We start from the raw sequence: 22,387 nt of genomic DNA on the forward strand, positions 1-22,387 counted from the left end.
CTTCTAGGTACTAGCCCCGGAGGTATGAGCACACAAGTCTACAAGGAGACTAGCCCAGGCTGCACATCAGAACACCAGCCTGTAGGGATACAGGTAGAATCTGCGCGTTAGAGAACCCTGCGATGGATAGAACAAACTAGGTGTGCATGTAGCAACGCGGGTAAACCTCAAAAATGGAGAGTGGGGGAGCAAATTGCAAGAGTGTAAATACAGAACGGAGCATTTTGGGGAGGCTTCAAAACACACATGACATTGCTTAATACTATTTTGTATACATACAAATGCTAATGAAAATTTAAAACACATTCATGGAAAAAGCATACTAACCACAGACCACTGATTACCTTCAGGAAAAACAAAAAGGAAAAAGGGAACAGAACAGGGGGGACAGGCAAGGTCTTTGATGCCAGCAAGTACTGCATTCTTTCTGAAGGGCATTAGGCAGTGTCGGTACCCTGTCAGATCCAGCAAAGGCGATGATCGCATGGCAAATGTTCAGCATCCTTCGTTTTTAGGAAAAACACAGGAGCAAGCTCACTGAAATGGTCAGGAAGAGAACTGCCTTAGAGCTGGCGAGAAGGTCGTATAATTAGAAATTCCTATTTGGCAACATGTGATGAGCACATTGAGGCCAACACTTTTCAAAAACATTTTCACCATTTCTTATGAAGTCAAGCACATATTTAAGGCGCTGTTAGCAATCCCCTGCCAAAGTATTTGTGCAAGGGGAACAAAGCTGTGTCCGACAGACGTGTACACAAATGTCCACAGCTATTACTCAGAAGACATAAAAGCTGGAAAGAACGCAAGGGTTCCCTAACTGACAAGTGGATAAACAGGCTGAAGTCAGTTCAACGGATGGGACTCTACTTAGTGTGAAAAAGAAAAAAAAAAAAAAACAATGGCAGAAAATTCTCAGAATCAATTTTAGACATTGTCTAGTGCAAAAAGAATCTAGATTCAATTACATAATCTGTTTCTATGAAATTCTAGAACAGAAAAAACAAATCTCCATGATAGAGGTGACCTGGGGAGGCAGGTGGGAGCAGAGGAGATCAAAAATGACGGCAAACGAGAACTGGGGAAGGCACCTCACATGATCAGTTACTCAACACGCAACCAAACAAGGGCTGCAAGTATAAACTGAACGTGCAGGGTTTGGTAATTGTTCCCTGAACAGTACAGTGATTTAGAATATGCTAGCGGATGTGCCGAAGTTATGTGCAGATAGGGTACTGCTTTGTATAAGGGACTTGAGCATCCGCAGATTTTCAAACCCTGGGATGCATCTAACCAATGCCCTGTGGATACTAAGGGGTGGGTGCCACATCTCACATGCTGGCTATGGTGATGTAGTCACTCGCCCAGCCACTCATCTATATGTGCACGTCTGCTGTCTGGTTTTCCCAGGTTAGCTACAGTTCCGTGACCTTTCTCCTCCAGTCTCCCAAGTACCGGAATTATAGGCATGTGCCCACCAGATCCTATCTGTACTCGTAAAATAATCTTTCTTTCCTCGCAAATGTCAGCCCTAGAAAGTTGATCTCAAAAATATAAGTGGCAGATACATTGGTTGTCTCTAATTTTCTGCAATTATTTTATTAAAAATTAAACATATGTTGCAGCAACCGGTGGTAGAATGTTTTGGGGGACCAATGAGAAATGGAGGTGGCTAACAATGTTAATCCCTATTTCTTCTCGGGGAAAGAGTTGTCCCCTTTAATAATTAGTGTCCTCCTATTAGAACATCTCATCTAAGTGCATCTCACCCAAGTCTCTCGCTCTCAGAAAAGAAACCCAAGTCTTCCATCCAAGATCTCGCCGTCATCCGCTGCCTCTGCTGCCAAGGACACTTCCCTCGTTCCTTTTTTAGAAAATTATCTCTCCCCCGTGGGCTATTTCTCTGTGGTTACGGTTCCAGGTGCCAGCTCCAACCCCACAGCTTAGCTAAAAGGGGCCCTTTAGGGTCCCAGAGTGAATGTATGTGTCCTGTGCCTCTGATGCTCTGAACCATGGGCATGGGCAAGGAAAGACGGGCTCAGAGTTCAGCCAGCCAGTCAGCAATCCTGTCCACACTGTCTTTGCTCTGAGTGCCTGCTCCTGTCAAACCCACTGTCTGGCCTTCCACAGCTGGGCGAATGGTTTCTATCTAAGTGGCTCTATCAGCACCCAGGCTCTGCCCTGAGCCTCCAGTTTCTGTGGAGTAAACCCCACTTGCTGATGCCACCCAGAATCAGCTCCTGAAGTGCCTCCCCAAGGCTGCTGTGTGACACATTACCCAATCAGCCAAGGTTCATGAGACCCAGAGCCCAGAGCTCAGAATTCTAGGGAGTTGTCTTGGGCACAGTCATCTCTTGGGACTGTTGACATCCTCAGAACTACCTCCTCCTGAGCGATGTGCCAAGCACTCAAACACACTTGAACTTAGTCTTTGCAATAGCCTGGTGACGTGGGGTCTATTTCCAGTTCACTCGCAGGGATGCTGCAGCCGAGGAAGAAATACATTCTCACATGTGACAGAGTCGGAACTTGAGCCAAATCTGTCAAACTCTGAAAGCCTAGTTCTTTGTCACCATGTCATACTTCCCTGCCTGGGGAAAACATTCAGTTATTGAGTTTGCACTGGACATTCAGGGCATGAGATGCTGACTGCCCCTCTGAAGCAGCAAAAGGGGGAAGCCATCTGCATGTAGTGCGATAGGGCAGCCATTCATTCAGGTGGCAGTGACCAGGACGGTGACAGTTTGCTGCATGAGGAACAGCCTTAGGGAGAACAGCTGTGGGACAGTGTGGGAAAAATCCTCGTTCCAGAGGGCTGAAAGTAGACTTCTCCTGGTTTGAGGCAAATGCAATGTTCCCGTTACCGTGGAGACGGAGCATGCTCATTGTTGTCAGCACCTGTGATGGAGTGACTCACGGTTCTGGCATTGCGTTAGCTAGCTCAAAGTTGTCAGCTAATCGCTTCAGAATGCGTGGATTCAGCACTGATAGTATCTGCGGGGCGATAAGTGGGATCTACACATGTCTTCCGAGACTCAGAGAGCCAGATTCTGCTTCCTTCCTTTCTATAAAGGAGTTCCAATACCTGGCAAAGTCCCTGTTATGAACCGGAGTTTGTCCTGGGCTCCCTAGGCTTAGGGCCAAGGGTAGGGTAAGAAATGGCAAGTGGCCTGAGGAGGAAATAAACCTACATTTTACAAGCTGCTGAAATCAATAAGAACTGCTGGGACCTGCAGAAATCCCACTGCAGACCAAATCAATCCAAAAGGGTGACATTCGTAAAAAATAATACCGGCGGGTTCCGCTGTAGTCGAGGCCACTCTCAGACTGACTGGGGTACAGTTGTACACACGCCCAGAACGGAGCAAAAGGAATCTTGGGGGAGACCCCCACAGAGCCACTAGCTCTTGGGAATACATCCTAGTGATTTAAAAGCCTAGAAGAGAAAGCTAGTGAGGTGGCTTAGCAGGCAAAGGTAAAGCAGTTAAAGGAGACAACCTGAAGTCAGTCTCCTGCATTCATAAAGGAGAAAGAGAACCGGCTCCATAAGCCACCCTCCGACCACGGCACCCTCCATATTCCTTCTGCCACCCTCCCTCTGACTTCCCACACAGAAATAAATAAACGAGTGAGTTTAAAAAATGAGATGGGGGAGAGAGAGAGCGCGCGCTCATATCAGGGCAGCGGGAGCTACGCTGGGAAGAAACAAGGAGGCCAGAAGCTAAGGCACTGTAGACTTCCAACTCTCTTGAGCCGCTGAACAGCCCCAATTTCCCAGAGGGCCAGTGCTGGGCCTCAGCATATACTTCTGCTTCCCACAGGTAACTGGTAAGAAGAAGAAGAATTTCTGCTATGCATAGGAACAAAACTGCCTGAAACACCAAGTAAGGAGATAACCAATTGTCCATAACTATAGCAAGGCCTTCCCAGGCTCCCCAGGGCTGCCCAGGACACAAACTCACAAGAGCACCCTGTGGCTTCAGCTGAGCAGGGCACCATTACCACAGTGGGAATCACTATGGAGAAGTGGACTAGGATGGTTTCCGAGGGCATGAAGTCAACACCATCTCAAGAGCACAAAAACAGCTCCCACTGGAAGATGGTGTGTGCTCTGCCCTAGTACAGTTACTATGAGTGGAGCTTGTAAGTTCCTGGGACATAGGGGCAAATTTTTCCAGGTGTCTGTGTTGCTCATGGCACCCAGCAGACAGGCATGCATCCTGGAGGGAGCCCTGGAGGAGCCGGGGATGGAGGAAAAGAGGAGAGGGCTGGAGGGAAAAAAGGAAGGAAGAGAGGAGAGAAAAGGGTAGAGAGGGGAGGGAGAAGAGGAGGAGGGGAGAGAAGGAGGGAGCAAGCCTGCTTGTGCCTTGGATAACTACAGCAGTTTGCAGACTTGTTCATTATAAAAATCTCAGAACACAGCTAATTCATAACCATGAAGCTTTGAAGCAGAGACTGCGTGGGGTCCTATGGGAGCTTTCACACTTCGGACCTATTGATGACAGAGAGCAATGTTGAATTCTAAGACCCTACAGCATTCTAAAATCCTGTGGATCTCCAAGAACCCTGCCCTAGCATAAAAACAAACAAACAAACAAACAAACAAACAACAACAACAGAAAACCACCCAAAGGAACGCCATTATTCTGTGAGGTCCTGAACTCACTGGCGGGGAGACGTGGAGGGAGGCCTATATTGTACTCTAGGAACAGCAAGGAAGACCTCTGGGGCCCCTCCATCCCTTCACTCTGACCAGTCCATAGCCCAGGTGCCTTCACGATACGATGGGATGCTATCAACTTCTGCAGAGGTGGCTGTCTGTATCCCCAGGGCCTGGGACCAGAACATTCTGCATCGGATGCTGCTCAGTTGCCACCACACAGTGAGATGGCTTGGAGATGCAAAACAAGCCCAAACATGAAATTCATTTATGCGCTACACACATCATATCACACATCCCGAAGGGCAATTTACGTAGAATTGCCCATGGTTTTGTGCACGACCTGAAGTTTCACAATGTGGAATTTTCCATTTGTGGTGTCACATCACTCAAAAAAAAAAAAAGCAATAGATGCTTGAATATTTTGATTTTTTTTCTTTTTTGATTGCCAGATAAGGGGTGCTCAACCTATAAAAGAAAGGCCTGGCCTTGTGTTGCTTTTAAAAACCAAACACAGAGATGAATAAAAGGAAGAGAATCGGCACCATGGTGGCTGTTAGTGGCACCAACAAGATAGGCCGCGGTAGCCTTATAAAAGTAGAGGCAGGCTCAAGATCCCAAGCCACCTGTGGGCAGGTGACCATCCTTGCTCCACCACTCCCATTCTCTGTCCTCCAAGCTGGGACAAGGAGAGCTCCAGGAGGGAACCCAATGGAGCTCCATGAACTGCAGCTCCCTGGCGCTCGTGAAGCTTGTGCAGGCCTGGGCTGGAGAGCGGCTCCACGCGGCACTAATTGCCGGGCCTTGTTTTACAAGGCCCAGCCCTGCCATCTGAATGGACTCAAGGTAGATCCTCTCACGGCCTGGTGTCTTCGGCAGCAAAAGAAATCATCTTTAATCACACAGGGCACGCTGCCACACCAGCCTATTCTGGCTCAGTGCTTCCCATGCTGGAAGGGAAGGGATGTTGACCTTCCCAAGTCTCCCTTGCAGGCTGGAAAGGTCACCCTCACTGAACCCCAGTTTCTCTGAGACTACTAGAGTGAGAGGCGAGGAAGTATCCTCGCCTCTCACTCCCCAAATCCAGCCCCCTCGAGTGCAGAGCTAGATGAAATAACAGGAAAGAAATGAAAGGAAGGAAGGGGGCGGGGTATGCCCGTAGGAGATGAAGACCTTTTCAGTCCTGTCTGCTAATGCAAGAGGCAAGACTGGAAACTGGTGATGCACTTTACAGATACTGAAAGCCACAAGCTTGGCTCTAGGGTCTCAGGAGTCCTAAGACAATTAAGACACCTAGTCAAGAGTACAACTATTCAATCCTAACACTAGAAAAGCAAGAAGGGAGGGAGGGAGGAACGGAGAGAGACACACTTGGGACATAGTATAAGTAACTAGCTCCTTGTCTGACACAACAGGGACCTAATGGGTAGTGTCAAAGTCCACAAAATTGAGAAACAACATGTGAGTGTTTCATTTGAGGTTCTGTAGGCTAACTACCAAGAGAACTGAAATAAAATCTTAGGCGTGTGGCTCCAGGATGAGGAGTGGGCTATGACAGCTGAACTGGCACTCGGAGCCTACATGATGATTTGATTTGGGTTGGAGCGATTCTTCTTGCTTACAGTAGAAATAAAGAAATAGAAACAAAGGTCTAGGTTTATAGCATGGAAAATGAAGAGCAAGCCACACAGTGCCAACAGGAGGATGAGAGCCCGTGTCTGGGAAAACTGGGAGTTCCACGGCTAATACACAGAAGAAGCTCTGAGGAAACAGGGTCATTAAAACCAGAAACTGAAACTGATGAAGCCCTGCCTACCTTACACCATCATGGCTGAGATCTGCTGATCCCTAAAATCCAGATGCGATGAGAAAGGTTCCTCACACTGATTGTCTGGGAAACACCACAACGAGCTGACTTTCCAGAAGATTCTAGTTGCCAAAGAACATAAATCTACTTTCAAACTCAGCCGTACTTACTCTACCTGCACCCGTGTTATACAATCACACACCCACCACCGTCCCTCTGGGATAGGCACTTACCAAAGGAACTAACCGTGTGATCTCAAAGCCTGTCAGCACTTGCAGTGTTTAGATGGGGATGTCGAAGGCCCGGATGTGAGGTGATTGGGTCAGTGTGTCAAAACAATACTGCAGCAGCCTCGGGGCACAGTGCTGAATTCCAATCCCATCACAGCCGTAGAAACCTAAGGAGCACTTGGACAAGCTGAAAAGTGCTTAGAGGAAGGTTTCAACTGTCTAGTCCAGATTGTACCAAGTCAAACAGGTGTTGTCTTAATCTTTTGCCTGTTCCTACCAACAGAGTATATACCGAGACCAGATCATTTATAAGGGACAGAGATTTATTTGGCTCATAGTTGTAGAGGCGGAGAAGTCCAAGTGTGGGAAACCACGTCTGGTGAGGGTCTCATGGTGAGAAAAGCGGGAGGCCAAGTGTGTGCATGCCACAGAGACGACACACAAGGGGCAGCCTCACTTTAGAAAAGCCCGCTCCTGTGGCAACCTCTTGAGAAGGATATTAATCCGTTCGTGAGGGATCTGTCCCCCTAAGTGTAAAACCTCTCGTTGAGGCCCACTTCCTAACACTGAACATTTGTGAAACACAGTCAAGCCACAGCAGGCTTCCTTAACACAGGGAGTCTCAGAGGTGGTCATGTGACAGAGCCCAACCCCAAGGATCCCTGACCCTCTTATACCTATGATGCCCACAGTATAGGAGACTATCCTGCTACGTACAGCCAGAATCAAGACCCTGACGGCTGCCTGTGTTTTCATGGTATTTCATATTTCTCCTACTCCTTCTCAACCCACCAGTCTTACTGATTATTCTAAGAACATTTGAGGGTCAAGTCTAGACAGGCAAATCCACATATAGTAAATCAGACAGGGAGTTGTCAAAGGCTGGGAGAAAGGAAAGTGGCTCTTTATTGGTGCTTTCTCCTAAGAGAATGAAAGCATTTTGGAAACAGCTAGAGACGATAGTTACATGGAGTGATTTTAACCCTAAGGGTGCACCTTAATATGGTTAATTGTATATAACATGAATTTACATCAGTTGAAAAATCTAAAACATCGTATCACGCCCTGACTCAATCTTCTCCAGTGGACTTGCTCTTTCCTTGGGGTAAAATTCCATTATTTATGGGGTCTGGAGAGTGATATAGAGGAGCAGCTCAAAGAGTAATGGGTAGGGTCCTCAGGGCAGGCAAGATGGCACAGTGGGTAAAAGTGCTAGTCCCTATGTCTGATGACTTGAATTCCATTCCCCGAACCCTCAGGGTGGAGAGAATCACTCCTACAAGCTGTCACCTGACCTCTGTGAGCGCATGGCAGGCGCGTGCACACACGTACATATTAAGTGAATGAATGAATGATTACAGGAAAAGGTACAGGGATTGAGTTCCTATGATCCCATCACTAGCTTTTCTCTTTGGATTCACTGTGCGGTGGATGATGTCTTTTCTATCTCTATTACATTCTTCATTGTGTGCGGTTCACACCTCACGTTTAAGTCCGTGCTGTTTGGCCACAGCCCTGAGAGTGTATATGGATCCATTCCTCTCGGCAAGACTACGTTAAGGGAGAAGACACGTGAGAACATGCCCTTGAACTATGAACTGAGTGATGGGCATGAGACTCATCCAACAGCTATCGAGTGTTAGGTGATACCATGATGTCTCCTTCTATTTCTTTTCTTTTTTTAAAGATGTATTGATTTATTTATACAGTATCCTGCCTGTAGGCCAGAAGAGGGCTCCAGATCTCATTATAGGTGGTTTTAAGCCACCATGTGGTTGCTGGGAATTGAACTCAGGACCTCTGGAAGAGCAGTCAATGCTCTTAACTGCTGAGCCATCTCTCCAGCCCTCTCCTATTTCTTAAGAGAAAAAGAATGGACTTAGATGGGAAAGAAGAAACCAAGACCCAGGGTCCAACTGCCACCTTAAGGCAATGACCCCAAGATCCACAGCTCACACTAAGTACTCAACCAGCTCTAGCAGGTACCAAGTCAATACCCAGAGTCAGAGCTGCTGACCAAGGACCTAGTGTGCAGCTGGCATCTCTCAAACCTACAGCTCGGGCATTCCTGAAGTCTCAGCTTCCAGATACCGAGGAAACAGCATCAACCCAAGAGCTTACAAGGTCAGTGCTCCAAGCCCCTCCTCTAGTTTCCTTCCTCTGCCTGGAAGTAAACCCAGGGGAGTACTCTGAACGGGGTGTGCTAAAAACTCACCTGACAGTGGAGTAATCTAGAAAGTTAAAAGCAAAGGCTGTGATACGTGTTGTAATTACTATAGCTTTCTCCCTGTCAAGAGAACTTCAGGCCCTTGCCGTTCAGCTATGCCCCACTCAAAGATCATCCAGACCTGTGTGTGGCCTGAGGCCAAAGCATCCTCTAGCCTCTCCCAGGGGGTTAGGAGCTGGTCAGCAACCTGAGTCACAGGGATACTTCTCTGTGACTGTGGGACATCACATGTCTGTGCCTCAGTTTCCTCATTCACTGAGGAAGAGATTAAGACCCTCTTTACAGGGTAATTATGGAGACTGTGTGTACTCAGAAGTGCAAGACACACAGAATCACACCCTGCCATGTAAAAAGTTATCCACACAGAGGGAATGGTTCTCAGTGTCTCTCATTTTTAAGCTTTCTTTTCAGACAATATAATCACAGCTTTCACAGAACACACATTTGCTATAATCATTTGGGGAGGGAAGATGAGGGTGGCAGTGAAATAGAATATATACATATGTATATGTATATGTATGATATATACATATAGGGTTTATATCATGATATAGATGTAACCCAGGTTGTCTTTGAACTCCTAATCTTCTTGCTTCTAGGATTATGAGGGGTGCACTACTTCGCCCAACTCTGGTATAGTGGTTATAAACACAACGAAGCCACCAGAGTGTCTGGTCTTGATCCAGCCCCTCTATATCACCAGAACAACTCTTTTTGAAAAAATAAAACCACTTCCTGGCTCTTCTTTACAGTTTGAGACACTTATGAGCATATCCCTAGACATGGTACTTATTAATTTTGCATGTTTTAAACTTTATAATAATTTAACCGTACTGGGATAAAGAGATACATGTTCTGAGCTTTGCTTCTTTCTCTGAATGCTCAGTAAGATGAATCTGCATAGCTTCACATCTCTCTAGTTGCTCCTTTTTCATATATTTTCTTTACTGAGTAAGATCTCATTGTGTACACAGAATACAATTTATGTCTTCATTATGTTGTTCCTGGATGGCTAGATTGTTTCCATTTTGCTGTGACTCTGAACTATGTGGCTATGGGGATTGTTTAAGTCAGGTTTATGGGGGTGCAATGTCTATACAATAAAAATGCATTCTTTGAATGAGTGGTCCCCATGATGCTGGCAAATGGAGCCAGTATGGCTTCTGTCTGTGACACTGACCATGTGCCCCAGCTTCTCTGCACAGCACATTTCCAATCCCTTCACCTGCAGGAGGAAGGATTCAGCCAAGCCCTACTCGTCCTTCGGCCTCTGAACACCCTCTGCATTCATTAGCAAAGTGTCATCTCCTTAGCCTGCAATGGGCCCTGCAAGGCATGCGAAACACCCTGGTGCTTCAGGAGAAGTGAAGGATCTGTCGCACCAGTGGTCCATCTATAGCTTTCATCTGTTCAGCATCCAGTATCCTTATGGGGAGGGTACCCACCTTCCTGGGGGAGTCCCCAAACCCTTAGCAAAGACCCATCAGCCAAAACATAGGCACAATCACCCTCCAGGCATGGAGTCTGCTTCTCAACAATGCCCCGTTCAATAGGACTTAACTCAGGAACAGCTTATGAGCTGCTGGTCTCCGGCAGGAAGGATGTCAATTTAGAGTTGCTAGTTCCCATCGGCCAGGGGCTGCCTCAAGTCAGGGGGACGCATGAGACTTTTCAGAGAATTTTCAAATGCTCTTTTGACACCTCTGTGCCTTTGCCCCTCCTGATCTCTGAACCTTGGCTGCCTTCATTTTCTGGTCTCTGGGAACACCATTCCTCTTTCTGGGCCAATACCTTCTGTTCTGTGAAGTTTCTACTATTCCTCCAAGTTTTGATCCCCTAGAACATTCTAAATATCCGTACTCCAGTTACTTGTTCCCTAGTAAGGCTACAAGCTACAGTGGCAGACCAGGCCACTTACTGTCATCTCTGTAGCTTACTCGGGTGTATAATTTACTTCTCTATCATCACAGAACATCAAAATCAACTTGGGGAGATTTATTTCAGCTCACAGTTTAGAGTCCATCATTGAGGAGCATCAGAGCAGGAACTCAGAACCTGGAGGCAGGCACTGAAGTGGAATCCATGGAAAGACACTGCTCACAGGCTTGCTCTTCGTGGCTCACCTAGCTTTCTTACTTTCATACAACCCAGGACTAAATGTCCAGATTTGGAACAGCCCACAGTGGGCCAAACCCTTCTGCATTGATCCAGAAATCGCCATACAGGTTTACCTACAGGCCAGTCTGATGGAGGTGTTTTCTTAACTGAGGCTCCCTTCTCCCAGATGACTCTAGCTTGTGCCAAGTTGACAAAAAAACTAACTTGTACAGGTCATCACTGAATAAACACTTTCTGAAGACCACACACACACACTCACTGGTATCTCACTATGTTACTCTGGCTAACATAGATTCCTGGGTCCAAGTGACACCATCTCAGATTTGCAAAATATGCGCCGCTGTGCCTGGCAGTTTTTTGAGAAATGAAAGGAGGAAGATAAGAGAGCAGAGGCAACTCTTCCCTCTTCTCAGTCACTCAGATCCCTGCCAGGTACAGGCCTCACACATCCACACTCTCTGACAGAGAAGGAACAACAGGGAAGCTGCAGGACACCCAGCTCAACCCCATCATCCAGGGCAAGCAGAGCAGACTGGATGTGTCAGCCAGACGAGGCTCTCATAAGCCCCCTGTGCAAGTGTTCACTCCAGGCTTCCTGTGCGCCTTGAAGACAACACCCTCATGCCTTGTCCCCACTCCCATACCCTCCCTCTCCCATCCCTGCTCCCTTCCAGAAGGACTGTCTTTCAGGAGTCTGCCAGCCCATAGTCTCAGAACCATCAGAGCTGGATTGGCTCTGGGATTTCATTTGAATCTTCAGGCAAGCAGATTATGGCAAACCTGGCAGCTCCTAACCATGAGCCAAGAGTGGAAGGGGATTAAATACACAATGGGACCCCTTTGGCCTAAGAGGACTCGGGGTGCCATCAAACTCTTGGGTTCCTGGTTGTGAGCATCCACTGCATGCTGTCTCCGCTCCTCTTTCCTCTTCTAAGTGAGCTCCTGCTTCTTTTTTGGTTATCTGTTGTTTGGCTGGTTTAGTTGATTGGTTGGTTGACTGATGGATCAAATGGCTTTTTGACACAGAGCCTCTCTGTATAGCCCAGGCTGGATTCAAACTCACTATGCCACCTCCATCCAGCATCGCCCTGAAGAGCTTGAGGTGGCTTCCTCAACTCAGAAGAAATGATACAGCTAGTCACACAAAGGTGCCTTTGTCCTCATTCAGTGACTTCTGCCCAGATGTTTAGTCTGCACTCACCACTGAGAGTGAGCCTTAACAAGAGAAAGTGGAGTGGTAAGGTGGCCTTGGGCGGTCCAGGCAGCAAGCAGAAAGGAGCATCCATTTGCCAGTAGTGGACAAGAGCTTCTCATTCCAGCGGCCGAGATGGCAAAGGAAGGCTGTACCTTAGGTATAACAGTAGGCAAAAGGGTCTGGTCAGGAAACTGGGCACACCCCAGCACCAGACACCTTCTTCTGAATACAATAACTAAAATCACAAACCAAGAGACCGAGTGGTGGAGGTGAGGAATACCTGCCTGATGCCCTCTTTAACCGGTTCTTCCTTAATTCCCATCCTCTCACCTTCTGGCACAGCCAGCAGGATTATGTGGATCATCAGAACACGAAGAGAGCAGGCACACACACACCCCGCCCATCTCGTGGCCGCACCCTCTCTTACCAAACACAGCTGGCTCTACTGGCCCAGTGAAAATCTGGAGTACGTGCTGGAGTATGTTCTTAGGAAGCTCAGGAAAGGATTCCCCATGGCCCTCCTAGGCTCTCACCACAAACACCGAAGCAGGCAGCATTGCCCACAGCTGAAAACACTCCAAGTAGGCAGGGTCTTTGCAAACCTTTTGTAAAGCTTAAAATTGGTCACAGTGTTAAGTGATGTGAGAGAGGCATCTTTCCAGGGCACCGAGGTGACTGTGACAGAGGTCTGCTTCCTACCCTAGCATTGGGATTTCTGAAGGTAGGGAATGAATTACTTTCTTTACTTCTTCCTCCTGTGTGTGTGTGTGTGTGTGTGTGTGTAAGACACTCCATACAGTTGACAGAGACAAGAAACACAATAGGAAAGAGCTTCACGCCAGGCAGAACAGAGCCAGTCAGAACAATACTAACACATCTACATGTCAAGCCCTCCTTGCAAAAAGGAAGTGGAATCCCCATCACTTTGCAAGATTAGTCATTCTGGGTACACCACGTCAGAGTACCAGGCCTGGTGCCCTCTGCAAATCCCGCCTTCTCAAGATACACTCTTGCTAACCTAAGGCACCTCAAACAGTCAGCTACTTTGCTTCCAAACTCAGGAAAACTAAGGCAGCCTCCATTTCCCACTTGGAGGTATAGAATGGGCACAGTGAAGGTCCAGGCATCTCTTCCATCCTGCTGAGTCTCTAAAGATGCTGTGGCTCATCTGTCTAGCAGCTAACCTCCCTCATCCCGTCTCTCTCCATCTTCCCAGGAAAGGAAAGAGAGGCAGGAAAGGAAAGAGCTGAAATTTGTCTCTTTCCTCCCTTGTGGGGAGTGCTAAAGGCTTAGGAAAAAGAAATGGAAACTTTGGGTTAAAAGACGACGTGGTGGGTTTAGTCACATTCAACAGGGAGTTGAAATGAGCAATGTCTATGGTTCCTTTCAATACTGATATTTTGTAGTTGATTTCTTATGTCTAGCCTAACCTGCTACTGTCCTACTTACACGGGAGATCAAAGCATATTGCTACCTACTCAAAAAAAAAAAAAAAAAAGGTCAATATTTGCTTGTCTTGGGTTCCTTCCTTCACTAATGTCTTTGCATGGATATAGTCTCAAGCAGAGTCACACACAATTAAACACTGGCTCCTACTGGTCAACTTGCAGCTTCTGCCTCTGCATCTCAAGGCTTCTCCATCTACTTCTGCTGTGCTAACCACACCACTTCCTCTCTGCCTAGGGTCAGACTGATTTCTCACATCCCATCTGCTGGACTCTGACAGTCAAGGATCCCATCCCAAACACACCTCACCAGTTACTCTTGTGTTCTCTCTAGAGTCAGTGCACGTTGGTTTTTGCCATGGGTGTTACCTACGGGCTTTTCTCATCCTGGGAGAGAAGGTTGGGGCTGAGCTACCCTCCTAACCACACCACGTCGGGCTTGGTATGCAAGTTACTGAGTAATTTTCCTGTTTTCCTTTTAGAAATTGCTGCCACTTTTGGAATCTTTAAGAAGGGGCTACAAAGCTAGAAAACGGAGCTGATATCAAGGAAGGCAAAACCAGGCTGAGGAGAAGGCACAGTGGACAGCGCACTTACTGTGCAAGCTCTGTGTTCAGTAAGAGACCTTGCCTCAAAAAATAGAGGGCACCCGAGGAAGACACCTAGCGTCAACTTCTAGCCTCCAGAGACACATATGTAATAAACATGTGCATTTGCACACATGCAGTCACACACATATGAAATAGATCTACACATGTAGTCCACTTTACACATATACTTAAATTAAGCAAAAAGAAAAAAAAACTTGGAAATGAAAACACTGCATAAAAAATTAACCTCAAATGCAGTCATTGAAAACAATCGTTGCTTTCATTTAGTTTCTGAGGACCAGTTACCGGGGCCCAGCGTTCCAAGACCTCAAGCTTCACTCAGAACCCCTCAAAGGCACCACAGGAGGAATCTTCTACCAAGTCCATCATTCACTGGCTTCTCACAGAACTACAGCTAAGAGGAACTGGTCCCCTGCCACACAAGCATCTCACAGCATGGTACACAGTGCCCCTCGTGATCAGTTTGCAAAGAGCAAGGGAGTAGAAAGAGCAAGCTTGATGCCAAGGTCATTCTGTGGCCTATTCTCAAGTGACAGATTTCTTCTGAAGCTAGAAACAAGTCACCAAGTCCTGCCCGCATTCAGAGGGATGAAATTATACACAGGAATGAACACCAGGGGACAGGTTTCAGTGGAGGACTTCGGTGAGTTCACCTAACAAAATCCATGATCTCTAAGCCTCCAACCACAAGCCTGCTGGCTCTTCACTTATGTGAGTCAATTAAACAATTAAACCCTCTGCCCCACACTTTTTATTTTTGCTGCTCAGCCAGTAGATAGACCATAACCTCCTGTGTACAGCCACACTGATTCTTCCAGACTCCTCTTCTCATCTACTCAAAGGATGCTTTACCCTTGACCTTTATGCTGTTATGAGTTTTGACAACTGGGTGAACTTGCCATTATCTATGTTGGGCTCTCAGTTTTTCAGTCTTCTTGCTCTTGACCCAGCTGGGTGGCTTAAGGCACCTCAGACCGTTGATGGCCTTCTCTGAAACTTTCTAGAGGGCCCAGCACTGACAGAACCATCTGAGTAACCTCTTCTCTCATAAAGCTTGTACATATGGTAGACCAGATGTCCCAAGCAACTCTGACTTTGGGTGCAATGAGATCATCTCAAGGTCTATGAAGGGCACACTACTCTTACCAAGTGGCATGGCATTTCTTTGGTCAAACAACGTAAGATTAGGCAACTAGAATGGCCTTCTCATGGTCATTTTGAGTGACTCACCTTGTTTATGTAGACCAGAACCCACACATCACGGGGAAACCCTGCCTCCACCCCATCTTTGCTACCTCCTCCCAAGGTCATTCCTGTGACCTGGTATTTTACACAGGTGCTTCTCATGCTTGTGTTAATAGCAGAATGACCAGGGGAGATTTTAAAAAGTAGGGTACCACCCACACTAAATTAATTCAAACCTCAATTACCATAGAAATATCCAGGCTCTGGGTTTTGTTTTTACTGTTGTTCTGTTGCTCCCCAGCTAAGTCTAACTGCGAGGAGAAAGGCTGTGACTCGATGGCTGCACTCTCAAACCGACAGCATTCCTGCTCAGTCTACCTGTCAGCGAAATGGGCAAGCTCTGAGACTAATCTTGGAATCCTGTTTATAAATGGCGTATCTTCCTAAGCGTCCGTCCCCTTGATGAAATACTGTGGAATCTTGCTGCTCAGAGCGGGGTCCAGGGGCCAGCAGGTTCAACCCCTCCACAGGGAATCTGCCTTTTAACCCAATCCCCAGTAATGCATTTGCATATTGGGGCTGGAGAATAATTCAATCAGCCCAGTCCCTATTACAGTCACTTCACAGGTTGTTTTCCATTTTTAAAAAAAAATTATTTATTTCTCCTGTGGTGGCCTTGCCTCACACTTAAAGTAGAAAGACAGGCATCATCATCATCAGAGTGACTGTTCCTCAACCACCCACGCAAATTCCATCCTATCCACATCACGCGCACACACACATCCCAGGGAACCAAGTGCCTTCTACCTGCCCTCCCATCAGCCCTATAACGCCCATCCTTCAAAATAATCAGTCTATGATACGCCCCCAGGCTTCCGGATTCCACCTTCTTCTTTTGCTTTCCAGCAGCAAACATTTTCACTGAAAACATTATGAACCAGTCACAACTTCCACTACCTTATCTCTAAGTCTCTCTTACCCAGTCCCCCAAACTCTTCTCTCTGGCACCAATGACCATAGCATCCTCGCCAAATGCGGCCTCGCCAGATCAAAGGGTACTTGTTTTCCCTCCAGTCCTGGGATAGCCAGCAGCATTTAGTGTTCCTTCGGTCTGGACACCATGGCTTCTGGCTTCCACAGTGCCTTTTCCCCAGGCTTGGTCTTAGTGGCCACAGTACCCTGTGCTCTCTCCTGCTTTTCTGCAGAGTCACTCTCTTTGGTGACCTGACCCCAATTCATAGCTTGACACATTTTCTATTCCCTGATGACCCTAAGCTCCAGTCCCAAGCTCTAGCCTTTTCCATGATCACTTGTTTTTTGTTTTTTGTTTTTTTTTTTTTTTTGTCATCCTTACATTGATGCTCAGGAGGAGCCAAATGAATCTCTTCACTTCCAACAAAACGACACAAAACCCTGCTACCTGTGGCACATTTGGCTTGCCTAGCATGAACCAGACCTGGTGGAGCACACTTGTAATTCCAGAAATTGGGAGGTAGAGAAAAGAGTATCAGAAGTTCAAGGTCATCCTCGGACAGTGACCTTCTTCTGTAAACCCAGCACTGGCATAACTGAGACAGGCAAATTCCTGGATTTTGTGGGCCAGCTGGTCCAACTGAATTGGTGAGGTCTAGGTTGGCAAGTGATTGAGAAAGATGCCAGTGTTGACCTTTGGCTTACACATGCCCATGCATGTACACATACACACACACACACACACACACACGGGGAGGGAGGGAAGAAGGAAGAGAAGGAGGGAGGGGAGACAGCGAAAGAGAGATTAAGCTCAGGAGTTCAAGGTTAGCCTGAGCAACAGAGACACATTACTAGATAAATAGATAGATAGATAGACAGACAGACAGACATAGACACACACACAAAACAAAAACAACAACAAACACATTCATGAGATTATGTCAACCTTCTAACTAAAACCACCTGAAGGACTTTTTTATAAAAATAAATAAATAAATAAATAAATAAATAAATAAATAAATAAATTTTTACTATGGGGCTGGAGAGATGGCTCAGCGGTTAAGAGCACTTGCTGCTCTTGCAGAAGACCCTGGTCTAGTTTCCAGTGCCCACTGACACCATAGCAGCTTACGACCATCCTAAACTCCATTTCCATTTCCAGGGAGTCCACTGCCCTCTTCTGGCCTCCTTGGGCACCACGAGTGCACGCGATACACAGGCATACATGCAGACAAAACACCCAGATGCATAATATAAAAAGAGAGCTTTAAAAATTCTTACTATCTAGCATAATTCGCAAAGCACTGAGGAATGACCGCATCTCTTGCCACTCTGACCTTCCCACCGCCAGCTTCCCTGACTTTCCAGCCCCGTGCTGCCCAGTGCAGTAGAAGCTGCTCACAAGCAACTATTTACAGTTACAATTATGTCAGGCTCAAATACAATAGAAAAGCCAGCTCCTCTATCTTACTGCCCACCGTGCCGGTCAGTGTCCCAACGTCACGTGTGGCCAGTAGCTGCCGTGAGGCCCCAAGCAGATGGAGATCACTCTTGTCACTGAAGGAAGTTCTAGCACACCCCACACCTCTCTGTCCCTCAGACAAAGCAAGTTGGATCCTGTCTCATGTTTTATGCATTGCTCTCTCTTTACCTGGAGTGCCGCTGCCATCTCTTCTCAAGGGCTGGGTCCTTCTTGTCATCTAGACATCAGCTTAAATACCACCTTCTCAGAGGGGCCTTCCCCAGGTATTCAAGCTAAAGGAACCACCCTCTCACTCCCAATCCGGAGTCTGTGGAACTCTCCAGATCACTCGCCACCTGCTAATGCTCTCCTTGTTTATTTGTGCCAACCTGCTAGCTGCCTAATCTTACCACACCGGCCGCGCCACTCCACCCCAAGGAATACTTCTGAGATGAGGGCGCTGGCTGATCTCACTCACCCCGCAGCTCCTCATCCCTGCACCTGCAGACTTTGCACTGAGCTCTATCGGTAAGCATCCATGGGGTGTTAGACCTGTGTGGACTCACCCCCAGATCAATCCCCTCTGGAATCTCTCACCTCCATCCTCCTTTTCTCATTGTCCTTGCTATCCCCTTGTCTGGTGGCAGCCAGTAAGTCAGAGGGACTACATTTTCCATCTTACTTAAGCTCAAATTAATTCATCAGTTCCACCTTCTGACCTCAGTCCACACTGCAAACACCAGCAGATCGCTCCTGCTAATGGTCCTCTTACCAAATCAATTATCTGTCCCTAGTTCTTCTGGTCCCAGATTGCTTCCAAGTCCCCAGAGGTGACATGCTTACCTTAGTGCTGCCAGGAGGCCTCCTCCTCTGCTTCCAACACTTGCCTGGCTTCTAGGGAAGCCACACCTTCTCTGGCCTGGCAGGTGTGGTTCAGGTGAGAGCTTCACTACAGGCACTGGCCCCTCCCTCATTCTCCCCAGCACTTCCTGTCTGCAGCCTGGGCTTCACACTTCTTCAGCTCCCACTACAGGCAACACAGGTAACCTCAGAGCACACAATAGTCCTCAGACTTGTGGACTTCTCTAAGGAAGCCCACAGGCTGCAGGGGCGCCAGGGAAACATTCACTGGTCCAGAAACACAGGAAGTGACGCTCTGAGCCCTGCCGGGCATGGTCCCGTTATCTAGGTGATTTTGGACACACAGCAAATTTGAGATCTGCTGTTCTAAAACATCAGTTGATCTACACGAACGGCCAAGGGATGCCCAAGTCCACCGACCCTGCCACTCACTGCTTAGAACAACTCTCTAGTACCAAATTGTTCCTATTCAACAGCTGAAAGGCCTCTCCCGGCCAGCGGGAAAGAAGACCCCAGACATAGTCACTTCCTTTTCTTCTTTTCTTTATTGAGACAGGGAATCCTATAGCTCAGACTGTCACCTCAGACACATGCACAAGGAAATCCTTGAACTCACGATCTCCCCAACTCCACCTCCCAGATGACAGATCTTTATTCACCTCTTCCTAACCAGAACCTTCTAAAATTACCTTATATGGTAGAAAGGACTTTCAAAAAGGTCTATTAAGTTAGGTATTCTGAGTTACAGTGGATAGTTCCAGGCAGGTTCCAGAAAGAATCCTCCTAAGGGGGGGTTGGGAGGCAGTACAGTGGCAGAGTGCTTGCCTAGCACCTAGAAAGTCGTGAGTTCAAATCCCAGCACCAACGTGAAACAGAAGGAAGAAAGAAGTTCTGAGGGGGAAGAAGCTGCGTGACACAGCAAATGGGAGCAAAGACACACACGGAGGAGTCATGAACCAAGGAAGGCGCCTCCAGAAGCCGGGAAGGAAAGGAATGGGGTGTTCTCAGAGACTCAAAATGAGCCAGCCCAGGCCACGCCTGGATTTTTAGCCTCCTTAGACTCATTTCAGACTCCAGAGCTTCAGAACTGTGAGTGAAGGAATGTGTTGCTTAAGCCACTAAGTTTAATGGCCTTCCCCCACATAGGAATTTACATAGCTCCTCATTGAAAAAAAAATGCTTTTATCATATTTATTTGTTTGCTTTCGGGGGGGGGGGTGCATTACCAAAGCATACATGTAGAGGCACAAATTCAAGATCACCAACTACATGGGAGTTTGAGGCCAGCCTGGACTACATGAGATCACTATTTTTAAAAATTTTTTTCTTTTCCTTTTTTTGGGGGACAAGGTCTCACTATGTAACCCTAGCTGGATTAGAACTTCCTATATAGATCAGGCTGGCCTTGAGTCCACCAAGATACACTGACCTCTGACTCCTAAGTGCTGGGATTCAAAGCACATACACGCCACTAACACCAGGCCCCATTAAAGGCGTTTTGTTTCCTAATCTTATCTCTGAAAGTGTCTACCTTGGAGCTGCGCTGTCTGATAGGGTCCCTGCTGGGCACAGGCAACAACTTAAATCTAAGTTTATTCAAATTAAATACAACGAAAGACCCCAGTTCCTCAGTTCCACCACAGCCCACAGCCCAGTGTTGTCAAGCGTGTGGCCTTATGGCACCAACAGGAGGCTTCCGGCACCACCGGAAGCTCTGTTGGGCTGTGCCAGCTGAAGATGTCCCTCCCAGCATTCCAGACTCCACTCCCAGGACTAGAAAAACTTCACAGGACAGAAATGATGCCACCACACCCGAATCCACCCTGGAATTTATCTTTGGGAGCCTGTCCCAAGGAATGGTGTCAAGAGGTATTTACCAGAGTCTGGCTTTTACTGGAAAGATGAGATCTTTGGCCTGTGATGAGCTGAAGACACAGGGTGGACACTGTAAGCAGAGACACTGGGGTGGGGGTGTAAGCAGGGACATCATTGGGGTGGGGGTATAAGCAGGGACATCATTGGGGTGGGGGTGTAAGCAGGGACATCATTGGGGTGGGGGTGTAAGCAGGGACACTAGGGTGGGGTGTGCAGATAGAGATTGGCAGAGGAGGAAGCAGGACTGATAAGGGGCGCCGCACACAGGAAATGACATCTAGGGATGTGTCTTGGTGTTATCACAAGTAAATGGAAATGTTGGAAAGGGTCTCTCCTGGGGCCAGGCAGCATGTGGGACTGTCCACTGAGTCACAGACGGACTCATCAAGTCTGCAGAATACTACAGGACAGAGGGGCCTCTGAGAGTCGCTGGGGGCCAAGCAGGACACAGCGAAGACCCATAGAAGAGAATGATAGCGTGGAGAAACATTACAGAGGAACTGAACAGAAGCAAAGCCAAGCCTCGGCGAATAGATTTTGACACCTGAAAATCGACTGTGTTGGCAGGGCTGCGGGGACAGGGGTCCTTCCACATGCTGCTGGCGGTATCACTCACAAGAACTGTCTTGTTGGAGACAACGGGCCCTTCCTGCCAGAACTGCCAAAACAGTAGTGGCCTCAGAATTCACCCCACTCTTCCCAGAGACACTCAGACAGGTGTGGATTGATGGATGGATGAAAGCTCTCTGCAACTGTTACTGGGGAGGAATTAAAAGCAACTTCCTTGTCTGTCTATGAAGTGGGTGGGGAAGGCATTGAACAGAAGTTTGGTAACTAAACTCCAAGGACACACTGTACAATCTCAAAACTGCAGTAGCTACGGGGGACGGCGGCAAATGCCTACTATCTCAGCCCTTGCATGGTGGAGGTTAGAGGACCACGTGTTCAAAACCAGCCTCAGCTACAAAGTCAGTTGGATGAGCTTAGCTCACCTAACACGCTCAAGGCCCTGACTTGGGTTCCCAGCAGTGCAAATAAGATGCTCAATCACCACAATTGCAGCAGAGAGGTAGCACCCACGTCAAGGAGACAGACGCCTGAGCTGAAGTAAAGAAAAAAAAAACATAGACATTTACAAATGCCCACACTCAGTACGGAAATCTCCACAAGAGATCGGTAACTTCATCCAGCGAGATTCCTCAGCAAGTACTCCAAGCCCGATGACCTGAGTTCGATATCCAGGACCTACATGGCGGAGGGAGAAAACCAGTCCCTGCGAGTTGTCCTCTGGCTTCTACTTGAGTACCATAACAAGTGTGCAAATCCTTCTGCCTTGCCACCATGTACAAGCAAAAAGAATAAATGAAAACATAATGTGAAATTACAGAAATTCAGACTGGGTGTGGTAGTGCGTGTCTTTTATATTACCCAGCACTCAGGAGGCAGAGACAAATGGATCACTGTGAGTTTGAGGCCAGCCTGGTCTTCATAGCAGGTTTCAGGACAGCCAGGGTTACAGAAGGAGATCCTGTCTCAAAAGTAAATAAATAAACAAATAAATATGATAGAAAGGAAGGAAGGAAGGAAGGAAGGAAAGGAAGAAGAGAAAGGAAGGAAGGAAGGAAGGAAGGAAGGAAGGAAGGAAAGGAAGAAGAGAAAGGAAGGAAGAATGATTGAATTTAGGCCAGGGAAGGACGGGAGACTGGAGAGACAATTCAGCTGTTAGAGCCCTGGCCACT

The 22,387-nt window shown here is 47.4% G+C and overlaps 1 protein-coding gene across 4 annotated transcripts in view; it reads right to left on the minus strand.

Moving 5' to 3' along the window:
• The window catches only part of Gas7 (growth arrest specific 7), a 225,233-nt gene that overhangs the window by 130,178 nt on the left and 72,668 nt on the right, over nucleotides 1–22,387 (minus strand). Inside the window, exon 1 of one of the 4 annotated variants that reach the window (XM_050162670.1) lies at nucleotides 18,756–18,837. The exons of 2 other annotated variants lie outside the window; for them this stretch is intronic. The gene's annotated coding sequence lies outside the window, so the exon portion shown is untranslated. Of the gene's footprint in view, nucleotides 1–18,755; nucleotides 18,838–22,387 lie in introns of those variants that run through there. One more of the 4 variants, XM_050162665.1, reaches the window with a different exon arrangement.

This window comes from Alexandromys fortis, unplaced genomic scaffold (genome assembly GCF_014885135.2).
Source record: "Alexandromys fortis isolate MF-2015 unplaced genomic scaffold, M_Fortis_MF-2015_v1.1 scaffold_84, whole genome shotgun sequence".
NCBI classification, from domain to species: Eukaryota; Metazoa; Chordata; class Mammalia; order Rodentia; family Cricetidae; genus Alexandromys; species Alexandromys fortis.